Raw genomic sequence first — 14,428 nt, forward strand, 5'->3', positions numbered from 1 at the left:
TATATAACTGAATCACTTTGCTGTACCCCTGAAACTAACACAACATTGTAAAACCAACTATACTATAAATAAATAAATAAATAAATAAATAAATAAATAAATAAATAAATAAATAAATAAATAAAAATCCGTAGACTTTTTTGTCACAGCTAAAACCTGGAAACAACTTAAAAGTCCTTCAAAAGCAGCTTATTGAATAAATGATAGCATATCTCTATTCTAACATCCTAATCAGCACCCACACCCTGGAAAATAATCAGATAACTCTATATTTTCTAATATGGAAATATCAAAATGTGTATTATTAAATGTAAAAAAAGTTACCGAGGACTATGCTTACGATGATGATCCCAACCGTGGAAAAGGAAAACAAAGAATATTTACATGTAAACTTAACGCAAGTTTTAAATTGTTTCTGCAAAGATAGGTAAGAAATGTTCAACAATCATTATTTTTCTTTTGTTTGTTTTTTGGGGGGCGGGTAATGAGGATTATTCATTGATTTATTTAAACAGAGGTACTGGGAATTGAACCCAGGACCCTGTGCTTGCTAAGCATGCGCTCTACCACTTGAGCTATATCCTCCCCAACAATCATTACTTTTAGGGAGAAGCACTTGGGGTAAAGAATCAAAGAGAAAGGAAACTTTTACTTTTAATTTGTATCTTTATGCATTGTTTGAATTCTAACCAGGCATGTCTATTACATTTACTTTGAAAAATAAATCAATTTTAGTGAATAGTTAATAAAACAGCTAGCAAAATGGTAAGTTATTTTAAATTATAATAATGATTAAAAAAAAAAAAAGAATGCCCATGCCAATAAGAAAAGCTTACATGTAATAACTGAAGTTAGCGAAGAGGTAAGATTCCTAAAATTCTGCTGATTTAAAAAAATACATGTTTGATGTAAAAGTCATGTGCCCTGAAGCTAAAATTCAAGAAAAGGCTGAGAAAAGATCTAAAAGAACACAATCACCAATACTCTGTAAAATCCATACCCTGGAGGGGTGGTTTATGTGGAAAGTTTGATTTGGACCTGGATGGCAAGGCGTCTGAATATGTTTGCATATTGTGGTCTCTGATGCTCCCAGAATGGGGTGAAGGAAAAGTTGGGAAGCAGATAATGTTTTTAACAGCATTAGAGCCCTGGGGAATATGACCAATGGGAATCCATTCTATTTCCCCTCGTTTTCAGGAAGCTCCTCAATCTGGCTTCTGCTCACCTTTCCAAGTTTCACGTCTCCTTCCATCTTTCCCAGCCTTTGTCCCAAGGATGTTGACTCATTTACAGACTCTATTTTTTATTGCTTTGTATCCCCAAACCTTAGCATGATGCCTGGACCATAGAAGGTATAATAGATATTTGTTGAATCAGGTAGCTGACCTAGTCATTCAGTAAAGATTGACCCTCTGATTTCCTGGAACCACAGATGGGAGGACTGTTGGGATGGAAAGCAACAGTAGTAACTGAAAATGTAGGAAGCATCATTTTGGGGGATAACTAGGATATGTCCAGCCTTCTCAGGCCAGTCTTGTAGAGAGCTCCTTAACTTCCAGGTTGAAGAGAGAGGAGCAGCCTGGAAGACCTGGGGCATTTGGAACCATTGACTCCTGATGGCAACTGAGAAGCTCACTCACATTTTACCGTATTTGAACATCTGCGTGGCAGCTGGCAAAAATATGAGCTCACAGATCCTTTTCCAAATCTTTAGTCCCACCTAAATTATAGTCACACTTGGGAATTTTTATTGTTCTTACTTCCCAAGGGCTCTGCCCTTAGACAGTTGGAAAGCCCAGCTCCTTTGCGGACAGATGGGACAAACTCTCTGGTGTGATATACACTCCAGACTCCGCTTGCAGGATGAGGCTGTCGCCACCACCCTAGGGCTTAGCCTGAGACAGCATTCTTGTTTGGTCTCCTCCCCTTTTGTTACACAAAAAACCAGGTTTGCCTCTTGGTGGGTGTCTAGCCAAAAGATGCAATAAAGACAAAAGATAGGGAGAAGGAAGATGTATTCCTTGCAGCAAGTGAGGATCCTTCCCAAAGCAGTGTCTCCCCAAACAGCAAAACTGGGGAAGTTCTAAGCTAAGCGTACGTGCATATTCATAAAGGAGCTTGGGGGACAGAGTCCAAGCTTCAGGTGAGTGAAGTCACGAGAGTCAGAAGAGGCTGACATCATCCTCCCTTAGGTCCCAGTTGACTGGTGGTTGAGCACTTCGGGCTAATCTTCACCCCTGAAACACAACTAAGAGTCTTTACAACGGATGTTTTATCTTTGCTATTGTTACTTCTCTTGCCTGATAGCAGTCTTTTGTTGCTGAATTCTTTTGTTCCCTTCCGGTCATTCATTACTGAGACCTGTTCAAGGATAAGCACTGTGGCCAGGCTTAGATCACACAATGGCTTAGGCCAAAAATGGCTTCTCCTGTGTCAAGAAAGCCATGCCTGGTTCTCTTTCTCCGGGACCTCCTACCCTGTCTGCTTACACTTATGGTTCTGCTTCCCTCCCTCCTGCCTGGTCTCCTTGTGAGCACTTCCTGAGCAAGTCCCTCACAGCTCACAGACACATCTCCCTCTCAGACAGTAGTTTGTGCTAAACCTGAGCTTACTAAGTGGGGGATATGAATGTGCATAAAATGCGGTAACAATTCTCAAGGCCTTTTCAAGCAAGTTGAACTTGATTTGAAGTTGTACGTGTATTCTTAGTGGAAGACCAGCCTCCAATATGTTTAGAAACAGGATGATGACATAGACATTCTTGGAATCTTGAGGACAATCCTTCTGTTTTTATAAAAAGTTGCCTGCCTCATGCGTGCCCGTAGGTTTGACTGTTTGGCCTTACTTCACTAAATTAAACAAAACAAGCATTATCAAATGTTTAGATTTACTGGAGCCTTAGGCTTCAAGGAGCTTGAGGAGTCATTCCTGACCAGCCCACGAGCAGCACTCTCGCTGTAGTAAGGCCATAACCTTTGTGGTGGGGAGGTGGGTTTCCCCAGTTTTATTTTTAAATCTAACAACATAAGCAATGCTAGCCACACCAATTAAAACAAGTAAAGAGTTAACCTTCAAAGTGACCACAGTCCAGATGGCAGCGTGGAAGTCATCAGAGTCATTTAATCTTCCAGAAGATTTATCACTGCAGTAACCCAAGTCTTTCATGTGGGTTTCTGCCACAATCCTTACTGCGCACACACTAAAAGAATCTGGCATTCATGGGTATGACATAGACCATGAACATGGATTTGTGCAATAAACAGGACCTTTGGGGCAGAAGGGCTGCCAGGAGGAACGTGCAGCCTTCGCCACCAGGTTTGTGAAGATGCTCACGTGGGTGCCAAGGGTATTAGAGCGCGTGATCTTACTTCACAATCACCCACTGTTCACTCCTCGCTCTTTGCTTTCTCCTGTCCTAATTCCTAGCTTCTGCCAAACGTACCCTGTCAGCTACTACATACTCTTTCTTCCAGTTCTGCCCCAGACTTTCCCATGCTCTGTTCAAAAAGCCCCAGTTTCCCCCTCAAAAGCTGTTCCTCAAGAATTATCGTCCACCCCTCACCCCCACCCAAGAAATCCCAAGTGGTGGTGTCGCACGTTGCACTGAAAGCCTCAAAGAGGGACCTGAAAGGCCCGCCTGGCTCCCGGGCACAAGGGCCATGCCTTCGTGTCTCCCCACTCACATCTTGTTTTAGACAGCCTGAAATCAAGTTTAAGAGCTCATTCTCTATGGTCATGAAATTTTACAAAATGTTGCAGAGTTGAACTGAGATGATGCAACCACTTTATTTTCAGTACAATGTATTTTTAGCTGAAGGGGGTTTTCAGAGGAAAGCCATATCTTTTATTAGGGTATCATGCTTGTCAAAAGCAGTTACAGAGTACATAGAACCCTCAAAGTCATGTTCAAGTATAGTCTGGATATGGTTTGGGTATCTGAATAAATATAAATTTGACCAAGCCTTCTTGTGTATGAAATAGAGCCTAAACCATATTACTTTTGAAAAAAAAAAATTGAAGTTACTCAAATGCTTTGATTTAAAATTGCTTCCACCAGCCATTGATTTCGAAATGTCATTTGCCATGTAATTCCAACTGACTTTACAGACTACAGAGTATGGAATTATTGCATTGAAAGGAGACTTTAATGATCTTATGTAAGCCAGAAACACTTTATTTAAAATTTATATGAAAGACATATCAATTGTTTGGCCTGGGAACCTCCTGTTTCAGACACCTGTCATTTAAATGTCCGGATTTAAAAGAATACATGACATTTCTAGAGACCGGACCAAGGTTGTAGCAAATGAAGGATTAATTTGTAGTTTTTGTGGTCAAGATATTTCAAAGCCATGGCACAAACTGCTCATTCCTGTTAGACGTGATCTTAGATCCATTCACACCATCAAGTCAGCCCAAGGCAAAATTATTAGTCTCATTGTCTATTGCTGCGTAATCTACTGTCCCAAACTTTGTGGCATAAACCAGCAACCGTCAGACTATGTTAAAGGATTTGGTGGGTCGGGAATTTGGAAAGGGCCCAGTAGAGCTGGCTCGTCACCACTCTGTGTCGTCTGCGGCCTCAACCGAAGAGGCTGACACAGCTGAGTCTGGAGGATTCACGTCCAGGACGACTTCTTCACTCACACGTCTGGCTCCTGGGCTGGGCTGGGCTGCTCCAAGCTGGGCTCACCAAGGCTGTTGCCTGGGGGACCTTTGTGTGGCTTCTCCATGTGCCTTGGGCTTCTCACAGCACGGGTCCCAGAGCAAGCATTCCAAGAGCAAGGGTTCCAAGAGAACCAGATGGAAGCCGTCTGGCCTTTTCTGACCTGGTCTTGGAAGTTACACAGCATCTCTTCTGCCATGCTCATTGTGCAAAGTACTCACAAGCCCACACAGAGGCAAGGGGAGGAGTCAGCGGGAGGAGGGTCCAAGGATGTGTGGCTGATTTTTAAAACTACAACTGTTAGGGTTTTGGCAAGATGGAAAAAATATGAACTTGGCTCTGAGTCCTGATTCCTCCATTTCTAAATGGGTAACCTTGGGCGAGTTCCTTGACCTCTTTCTTCACTGTTCGAACTCAGATTGTGATCAGTCACAAAGCTGTTATGAAAAGGCACAAATCCATGTCAGAGAGCACTGGCGTTTGTAAGCAGTTGGCTGACTCTAATCCTCCTTTTTCTTAACCAGTTACCTCCTTTCTCAGGCAGGAGCATCCTCAATCTCCCTCCCAAAATTCCATCAAAATTGGCTCTCAAAGCCATTATTCAAAAGGTGGGATCTCCTGGCTGCCCCTCAGTAGCTGAGGAAGGACGTGGTGAGATGCCCACAGAAGGGGCACATCTCAGAGGCCACCTGCTGTACGGCTCCACCAGGCCTAAAGCCTACCCCGTCCTCCTGTTTGGTTGAAGTTTCAAGTCTCCCCTTGTATGACACCTGTAGGAGCCACTGAAAGACATTCTTTAAGCCCTCAGGAACTGCCTTTTCCTTTAAAGAAAGAAAATGAAATGGAATCCCAGATCAGGGACCCACAGAATAGCATTTTTCTGAAGCCTACATTTCTGTTCTTTCTACTTCCTGCCCCTGTCTGGTGTCAGATCCATTGAGGTAAGGACACCCTGAGAAGGCAGAGGGTACTTTCAGCCTGGCTTCCTTTTCTGGCCAAGTTCTTTAAGCACATCACCCAAATCTGCTCCAGCCACCAGAGCAGTTTCATTCATCTCCAGAATCAAAGACCACGTAGAATATTCTGAATGTGAGGGTGGGGAGGGCAGTCCTGTATTCAGTTATGACTAAAGGCCATGCTGAGGGTTATTTCTTTATTTATTGTCATTGTTACAATTCTTTAGCCACCCCACTGGCCTCCCTGTTGTCATTCCCGGTCTCCCCCAGGCTCATCCCCACACAAGGATCAGAGATCTTTCTAGAACCAGGTCAGGCCACACAGTGACCTACTCAGAACCCATGATAGCTTCCTGTTGCCCTTGGAGTGAAGTCTAAGCTCCCTGCAGTGTCTTACAAGGCCACGCACAATCAGCCGTCAGTACTTCTTAGATCTCACTTCCCACAGAGCCAACCAGGCCCGCACTGCCCAGACCCCCTGAGCTTAGATGGGCCCTACACTTGATTCCATGCTCTGCTGCTGCTGTTTTGAATGTTTTCATGACTTTTGAACAAGGGGGCCCACGTTTTCATTTTGCACTGGGCCCGGCAAACCGTGCGGCAAGCCTCCTCCAGCCACCCAAGCCTTCTCAGCTCTTCCAAGGGGACCAGGTACACGGTCAGTCCTGCCTCGGGAACTGGCCAGCTGCTGCTCCTTCTTCTGCCTTCCGAGAATGCTCACATGGTGAACTGTCTACTTGGCTGTTTTCTCTCCATCACTGGGGTCTCCCCACCAGAGAAGCCTTCTCTGACCGTCAGGTCCACGGTGTCACCCCTCCCCATACGCTGAAGCATTCCTTCTTCAAAGCAGCCATCACTGCCTGGTGTTACACATAACATATACATATATTTACTTTTTTTTTTTTTTTTTAAGAAAGAAAGCCAGTTTTTTTTTTGAGGGGAGAGGTAATTAGATTTATTCATTGATTTATTAATTTTTTGGAGGAAGTACTGGGGATTGAATCCAGAACCTCGTGCATGCTGAGCATGCGCTCTACCACTTGAGCTATAGGATAGCTCCCCGTCGTAGTATATTTTCTTAAGTGTGATTCTTTGTCGTTGCCCCTGTAGAGGTTCCTCCAGAGCAGGGACACTGTCTGATGTGGTCATTTCTTTGTCCCTGGGGCCTATGTTCCTGGCACATAGATATTTCTCAGTACACGTTTGTTGCATTCACTTGTTCCTCAGTCATCCCATGGAGTTGCCCATCTCACCAGGAGCCCATTTTAATTTAATGGACTTGGTTGTGAGCTGAGTTTAGAGGACACATTCAGAGATAGGCTGCTTTACTTTCATTCTGGGTCACCTGGCTTTTCTCAGCCAGCCATACATCTCCACTCATCTTAATCTCTCTCCCTCTTTTCCCTCTTTCTCTTTCTCTGGTTTTCTATGACTCTTTAAATATTCAAGGCCTGGAAACGTTGAGATTAATTTTCTAACTTTGAGGAGAGAAACAAGAGAAGTCGTAGGAAGTATCAAGAGAATCACCCGGTTCACCCTGAACTGGACAATCCCTGGGTAGAAAGGATGTTTCAGGTTGGAACTGGGGAGAGGAGCACAGGGGAGGAGACCAGACAAGGAATACTTGAGTTTTTCCAGCTCCTGAGAAGGAAATTAACTTCCTGAGATTAGAAGACTGTGTAGTTGTAGGCCAGGAGCAAAAATACACATAGTCTGGCTTTCTCTTTGATATTAAATGTCCTTTAATTGAAGAAATGTTCGCTGACGTCTAAATTTCTAATGTGGTCGGCTATCATTCTCCACATTCATGTTCAGGGTCGTTTTCGACCATTGTTCATTTCCCAGGTTTTCAGTCAAGGGCTGTGTTCTCTCTACGTGTGAGTGTCTGTGGTCCTGCCTGCAGAGAAGGCAGCAGACGGCAAGTGCCGGCTTCTTGGGCTGCGTGCTGAGGCCTCCAGCAAGGTAAGAGGAGGGCCTCGGTGTCCCAGCATGACATCTCCTTGGCAGAGTCTTGCCAATACCCCATCTTTTGTTTTCTTGTTCTTTTTGCACCTCAGGTGGCCGGAAATGACTTAATTATAATCTTAGGTTCCTGACATACTCTCATCGTTGGTCCACGCACGCCTCTCTACGATTTATCTGTAGATTTTAAACAATGTTTTTCTTTTATTTATTTACTTTTTTGAGAGGGAGAGGTAGTTAGGGTTATTTATTTCTTTTTAATGGAGGGACTGGGAATTGAACCCAGGACCTCATGCATGCCAAGCACATGCTCTACCACTGAGCTATATACCCTTCCCCATATGTAGATTTGTTTTAAATAATTGTATCAAATCCTATGAACTTACTAGGAGACTCAGAAACTGGGACACTGACCACACATCTAGGTGTGCCCCCCACCAGGCCCCTTGCATCCCCAAACCCACGCTGCGGTAGCCACTACCTTAAGTCTTGTGTTGCTTATACCATTTGCTTTGAAGCTGATTTATTTTTTGAAATGTATGGCATTCCTACATGTGTTCTCCAAAGCATATCTAGCTGGGGTATTTCTTCGCTGTGGACAAAGGTATCCAATGGTAGTTTTTCAGGGCTTGCCCAGAAAGGGGAACTGACCTCGCGCCAGGACCGAATCCTTCTGCGCCAGATGGGGTGGGGAGCACTCTTACCAGTAGTTCCGAATGGCCCTGCAACGCCCCACCCACGTGGCCGGCCCTGCCGGGCCCTCCTCCCTCTGCGGAGAGGGGCTGACAGCCCAGAACACAGGAGCTTATTCCTGGGTTTGCTTATCCTCCCATAGCCCACCTGCACTCCGGGCAGGGCTTCCAGCCACCCACTTTGCGAGGCTGCTCGATCCCCCACCTGTACAAACACGGGGCTTCCTGTCACCACGTGGCCGGAGCAGCGCAAGGCTGCGGATGCGGAGCTGCGAGTTTTTAATTTCCTAATGACAACGATTGTAGACCTGGAAAACAGCTGTTATCCCAGGGGCCGCGGCACAACGTAATTCAATTGCGCCTTGATAATTTCTGTCTTGTCCTTTGCAATTTCCCACAAACCTGAAACACGTTTTGCTGCTCACTTTCCATCATCTCTCGGCAATCACAAGACTTCGCCCTCGGGGACACTCTGCAGTAGGGAACGGTTTTCACTCCACAAATCCCAAGTGAAAATAAGAGGATATTGAGTGACTCACGAAATTGTGATACAACGTAGGGACACTGAGGTTGCAATGACAACCCAGTCCTCAGTAGGGTGTCCTTCCGTGTCCACTGTCACTGCTGTGATTGGCCATTATTAAAAACAAGAGGCTGATGTGTCAGAGGAGAAAGAACATGAACTCTGACATCAGAAAAACAGTGAATTCAAATCCCACCTGTGTCATCTCGTTATGTGACCTTGAACCCCTGAGAGTCAGATGGAACTAAATCTCTGTTTCATGGGGCTATATGAAGAGATAAGGTGGAGCTCACACAGCCTGTAACACAGATTACAGCCGAGGTGCTTAATGACCAGTAGCCTTGGGCCAGGCCCTCATTTCCTCACTCAGGGTCGGCCGCAGTCCCTAACTCTCAAGCCTCACTCCCTCTCCATTGTGATCCGTCACACATCATGGAGAGATGAATCACCCCAAGGAGCGCTTGTATATATCACATTTCCTTCCCTCCCTAATCAAACCCACATCCCTAAACAACAACAGAAACCTTCTGTGGTTTCCCAATGCCTTCAAGATGTTCAAATGCCTTAAGTTGGCATTTCAGCTTTACCACCGTTTAGAATAAATATACCCCATTCGCCGTGGTCTTTTGTGACCCCACACCTGAATTCTGTATTCTAGGCAAATGTGTTGCTCTCTGAACATGCCAGCTACATGTCAGGTCTCTCTAACTCTGCGTGCCACACTCCTACACCACCCCCTTACAGACTGCTTGCCTCCTCCTTTTCACTGGTGTCCATTCTATCGTTTCTTGGAGGTGCGAATAAAGTCCCCACCTCTCTTCTTTCCCCATCTTCCCTTCCTATTGGCTGCTGAATACATCTCACCCCGCTTTGTCATTAGTCATTTGTATATGAGGCAGTCAGCTCCTGGCACAGGTGCTATAGAAGATGTTCAGAAATGCATAGTGATGATTGCCAATATAAAAGCACAAATTTCAAAGACATTTCCAATTAGAAATGCCTTCTTAAATTCACCTATAATGCAACTCATGACAATTTCCTTCCATAAAATGTTTTTAAAAATGTTTATCTAGAGCCAGATTGAAAATATCAAATGTTGAGTTTGTGTATTGCTTTTTTTTAATTTTTTTTTTTTTTTTTTTTTGCGTTTTTGCACTTGTTGCTGTTGGAGGGGTGTGTGTGTTTGGGTGTGAGTGCGTATGCATGTTAGGGAGCTGCATTGAGTGGTTTAGCCTCACTTCAACCCCTAGTGAGAAATAGTTACTTCACTCCCTTCTCCATGGCTGCTCTCAGCTGATAAGCCTTCATCAGGCCACGTTGGTTGTTCAAACATCCAAAATCATATTGGAATTTGGGGAAGATAACTAAAATAAGAATGAGCCTGACAATTGTTGCCCAGTGTCTTCCCTTTAAGTTTTCTCCCAGCCTCCCTGCGTGGTTTAATATCATAATAAAAGATGCCAAGGTGATTGTCTTCCCAGAATTCCCTGGCAGTTGCAGGGATGGGGGGCTGGAAATGGAGGAGGGGCGTGTATCTGGCTCTGTTGGCAGTGAAAGGACATTGAGGAAGGGGGTGCTGTTTAAGCTCTAAACTGGCTGTTCAGATTCCAGGCATTCTCCGAGTTATACCTAAACCTTAACTTGGACAAAGACCAAAAGATTATGCATTAATACCATACCCCAAATATTTAGGGATTCTGTCAAATTGAAAGTTGGCCAGTATCCATGTGCAATGGTGTAGCATGAACAATATTGGATTTGAAACGATTAAACAGTAATATCTTGAGTTCAAGTTTTTTTAGGAAGCTCTTAATTGGCGTCCATTTGTCTGCCTAATGCAGGAAGAGTTTTAAGTCTGATCTCCAAGAAGGAAGACATTGATCCAAGTTGGAGATTTCCAATCTCTTCACTGTACAGAAAGTTGCTAATGTTCTCAGGAGAAAGTTTCCAACAAGGAGAACACTTACATATGGGGTTAGACTGCAGGAATCTTGCTAGGTCACAGAGCCAGCAATCCTCATAGTCCATTAAAGGGATTAAGACTTGTAGAGCAGTCCAAAGTTATAGAACCAGTACTGAAGTTCAGTTAAAGATGGCAGAACAAATACACTCATCAGGCTTAGTGAATGAGTCCAGATGGAGCCAGTCAGGAAGCTCTGGGAATATCTCTTCAAACCAATGAAACTGATTGCATCCCAAGTTCTGTTGAAGACATTAAGAGGAGATCATACAACAGTATTTAGGTTTGGGAGGGAGGGTACAGCTCAGTGGTAGGGCGCATGCTTAGCATGCACGGGGGCCTGGGTTCAATCCCCGGGACCTCCATTAAAATAAATAAGTAAATAAACCTAATTACCTCCCCCCAAAATAAAATAAAATGAAACAAAACAAAACAATGCTTGGGTCTGAATTAATGATAACTCAATGGGAAACTAAGAAAATGAAAAAAAAATAGTTCAATATCATCTCCAAGGAAATACAAAATGTTGTTCAAGAAAGGAAGAGCATCTGCAGGGCACTGTCAAGGTCAGTGTTATATACCATTTGCAATGTCATAATTACATAAGCACTAAATATCTGTCTATGCAAAATGACCACGTAACTATTTTTGGAAGATGGAGAGGTGGGTGGCAAGTGAGCATCAGGACGGTGAGGGTGGGAGAAAACGAGAGAGTGGAACATTCATTTCCAAACTGGAAACTCGATTGATAATGCCTAAATATGAAATAACAGATGAAAGTATGTCATTTAAGCACACTACAGCTGAGGATGGCGATAGCTCGGCGGTAGTGCGCATGCTTAGCATATGCCAGGTCCTGGGTTCCTTCCCCACTACCTCCTTTAAAAAAAAAAATTACAAATACTGTGGCTGCTTCTGGGAAAAAGAAAAGAGGATGGGGAAGACTCCTTTTTTTTTTTTTTTTTTTTTTTGAACAAGCTATATGGATAAAAGTACAGGCTAAGTTGCTTTAACAAAAAGACCCCAAAACACAGAGGCTTAATTAAATGAGATCGATATCTGTGTCTCTTGTTTGATGTGGTCCAGAAAGAAGCAACCTAGGTTGGAAGGTTGGCTTTATAACCCCCAAAATGTGGCTTCCATCTCTGGGGCCAAGGCAGCCAGCCGTTGGTTCTTGTCATCCCAGCCAATGGGAAGGGGAAATGGGTCGGGGCAGCCCAGGTACAAACCTTGGCGGGAATATGCCCCAGGAATGGCACACAGCCATTGAACAGACTGTGGGCACATGGTCCTACCAAACTGCAAGGGAGGCTGGGAGAGGCAGGGACTAGCTGTGGGCCGCGTGCTCAGCCAAGAAGCGGAAGCCCTGTAATGAAAGAAGGTGAGAATTGATGTCAATGCTCAACCAGCAACCTCTGTCAAATAACAAGCCTTGTAGAATTATTTGGATGCTTCCAACCAGGTGCATGCATGACTTTAATACAAATGAAAACTCAGTTTAAGACAGTGCTTAAAGATCATCTTTTGAACAACGGAATGAGTGATTGAAAGCTAGAAACTGGGCTCCTGAAGCAGAATGCAGGCACCCCCAAAATAAACAGTGCAGATGGTGTGGTGTCCAGAGGATCCGGGCCTGTTTGATACTACACTTTAGGTCCCTCCATTTCAGGATGCTTGCAGCTCCTTTCTTGGTACCAATATGCTTCATTCATATGCTGCAACGATGCACGGGCACCCTTGCCAACCTATAATTTTAAAGCAAATTATCCCAAAAGAACAAGACTCTGAGATGGAGACTAGTGTGTAGGTTTATTGAGGGGAGTAACAATCCCATTATTATTTCTTTTTCTTTTTCTTTTTCTCTAATGGAGGTACTGGGAATAGAACCCAGGACCTCATGCATGCTAACCGTGTGCACTACCACGGAGCTATTACTCCCCCTGTCCCACCTTGTATCCCATTATTGATCAGTTTTTGAATGCCAGTTGCCCCAGAAACTTATAATCTTGGGGAGGAACCTTGGCTGAAGTAGCTGTCCAGCCTGGGCAGTTCCCAGGGGTACTGGTCAGCGAGAACTGCTTCCAGCAGAAGCCACCACTGCTGGAATCCAAATTCTCTGAGCTCAGGGAACAAGTCCTTTATTCCTGAAGAGGGTTCTGAGCGATGCTTATCACCACCCCGGGATCCAAGCAGCTTGTCTCTGGGTCTCTGTGAAATCAGTCACTTGAATTTGGATCCCAGCAGGGGTGGCTTTTGAATTTCTCCATAGGAGAAGTTCAGGGGTGGCCATCTCATCGGGACGATAGAGGAATTGGGAGGTGCTAGAGGGTTTGTGTGGAGGCTGCAAGGATACAGAGCAAGCATACTATTTGGCTTTGGTTAGATTCCTACTGGAGGTTGCCTTAGGACAGCTGTTGGGGATGAGAGGGAGGGGGACCTAAAATACAGGCAAACCAGATGATATCTGTGTTTACACTTTACTTTCATCTCCGCCTTAGGGTGATTAGTCAACAGTTGTTAACATATAAAGAACTCTTAATGGGAATGTAGGCTCCAGACCAAGGGCAAGGGCTACAGATAATCCTACCTCCATCTGCCTCAGAGGGTTTATTGGTTATCACTGGAGTGTTAGAAGTTAGTTTTCACGGGAAAAATGAGTAGTGTTAAGGCAAGGGGTTGGCTAAGATTTCCACTGGCACCTCCTCCCTTGATCCGGCCAACCCAGTAGCCCAGTGCCTTTGGAAGGATGCCCAAGGGATAGAATTCTGTCCACTGGTCCCCACCTAATGGAGGTCAGCCTCCGTCACCTCTGTCACTTGATCCGGATGTCAACATTTTGTTGTGACTGCATCAAACTGAGTATTTCCTGCAGGGGCTGGTCAGAGTACCTAAGAAGACAAGAGAATGGAAGAAAGAGGTTGAATGCCTATTTCTGTCCTTACCTGCTAATACGTGTTTTGGGGGTACGTGGCAGCATTTGGTCTGAGATGTGCTTTCATTTAATCATATGTCCTGGGGGTGAGCTGTATGAGGGAGAAGACAGAGTCCTCTAACTGATAGAGGCTGCCAGGATTTTTCGAAAGAGTCTCATAATTGTGAAGAGTCAAATTAGCCTAGAGGCTAAGAAAGTGAACGATGCCCCACTTCACTGCTGGTTAAACATTCCAGCAATTAACCTGTAAGATAAAGATACCTGAAATGTGACTATCAACACATTGGTTTAGTGCAATGATTGATCATAAAAATCAGCTATCCTGCTTTAGAAATTCTGTGCATGAGTCACAATAATGACAACAAAGTCAACCTGACTTGACTATTCTAGATGCTGGACACTTACGTGGTCTCCTCTATCGGACTTGGCCTTGAAAACAAGAATATTTAAAGGACACAGAGAACAAAAACCACTGTCAGTGTGATGGGAATCTGCAACGCCTGGAGTTAGACATGATTTCTCACTGCTTCTTTAACAACCTCCCCCTCCAGCTCAGACCAGGCTCTCCTCCTCCTAGCCCCAGGGACTTGCCCAGATTTACATCTGGGCTCATGAGTCTTTGATTGCCCTTCTCTATTCACAAACCCTCCCTACCCTTCAACAATCCCTTCCCCGTATATGAGGATGCCTCCCCAGCTTTGTTGGCCAACACTGATCCCTCGGTCCTAACTCCTTTA

General features: G+C 44.5%; 1 long non-coding RNA gene across 1 annotated transcript in view; it reads left to right on the plus strand.

The window, feature by feature from the left end:
• The window catches only part of LOC116151762 (uncharacterized), a 76,135-nt gene that overhangs the window by 35,491 nt on the left and 26,216 nt on the right, over positions 1-14,428 (plus strand). Inside the window, exon 2 of the long non-coding RNA XR_010382563.1 lies at positions 7,468-7,584. This is a non-coding gene — a long non-coding RNA (uncharacterized LOC116151762). The remainder of the gene's footprint in view (positions 1-7,467; positions 7,585-14,428) is intronic.

Source organism: Camelus dromedarius, chromosome 10, assembly GCF_036321535.1.
Source record: "Camelus dromedarius isolate mCamDro1 chromosome 10, mCamDro1.pat, whole genome shotgun sequence".
NCBI classification, from domain to species: domain Eukaryota; kingdom Metazoa; phylum Chordata; class Mammalia; order Artiodactyla; family Camelidae; genus Camelus; species Camelus dromedarius.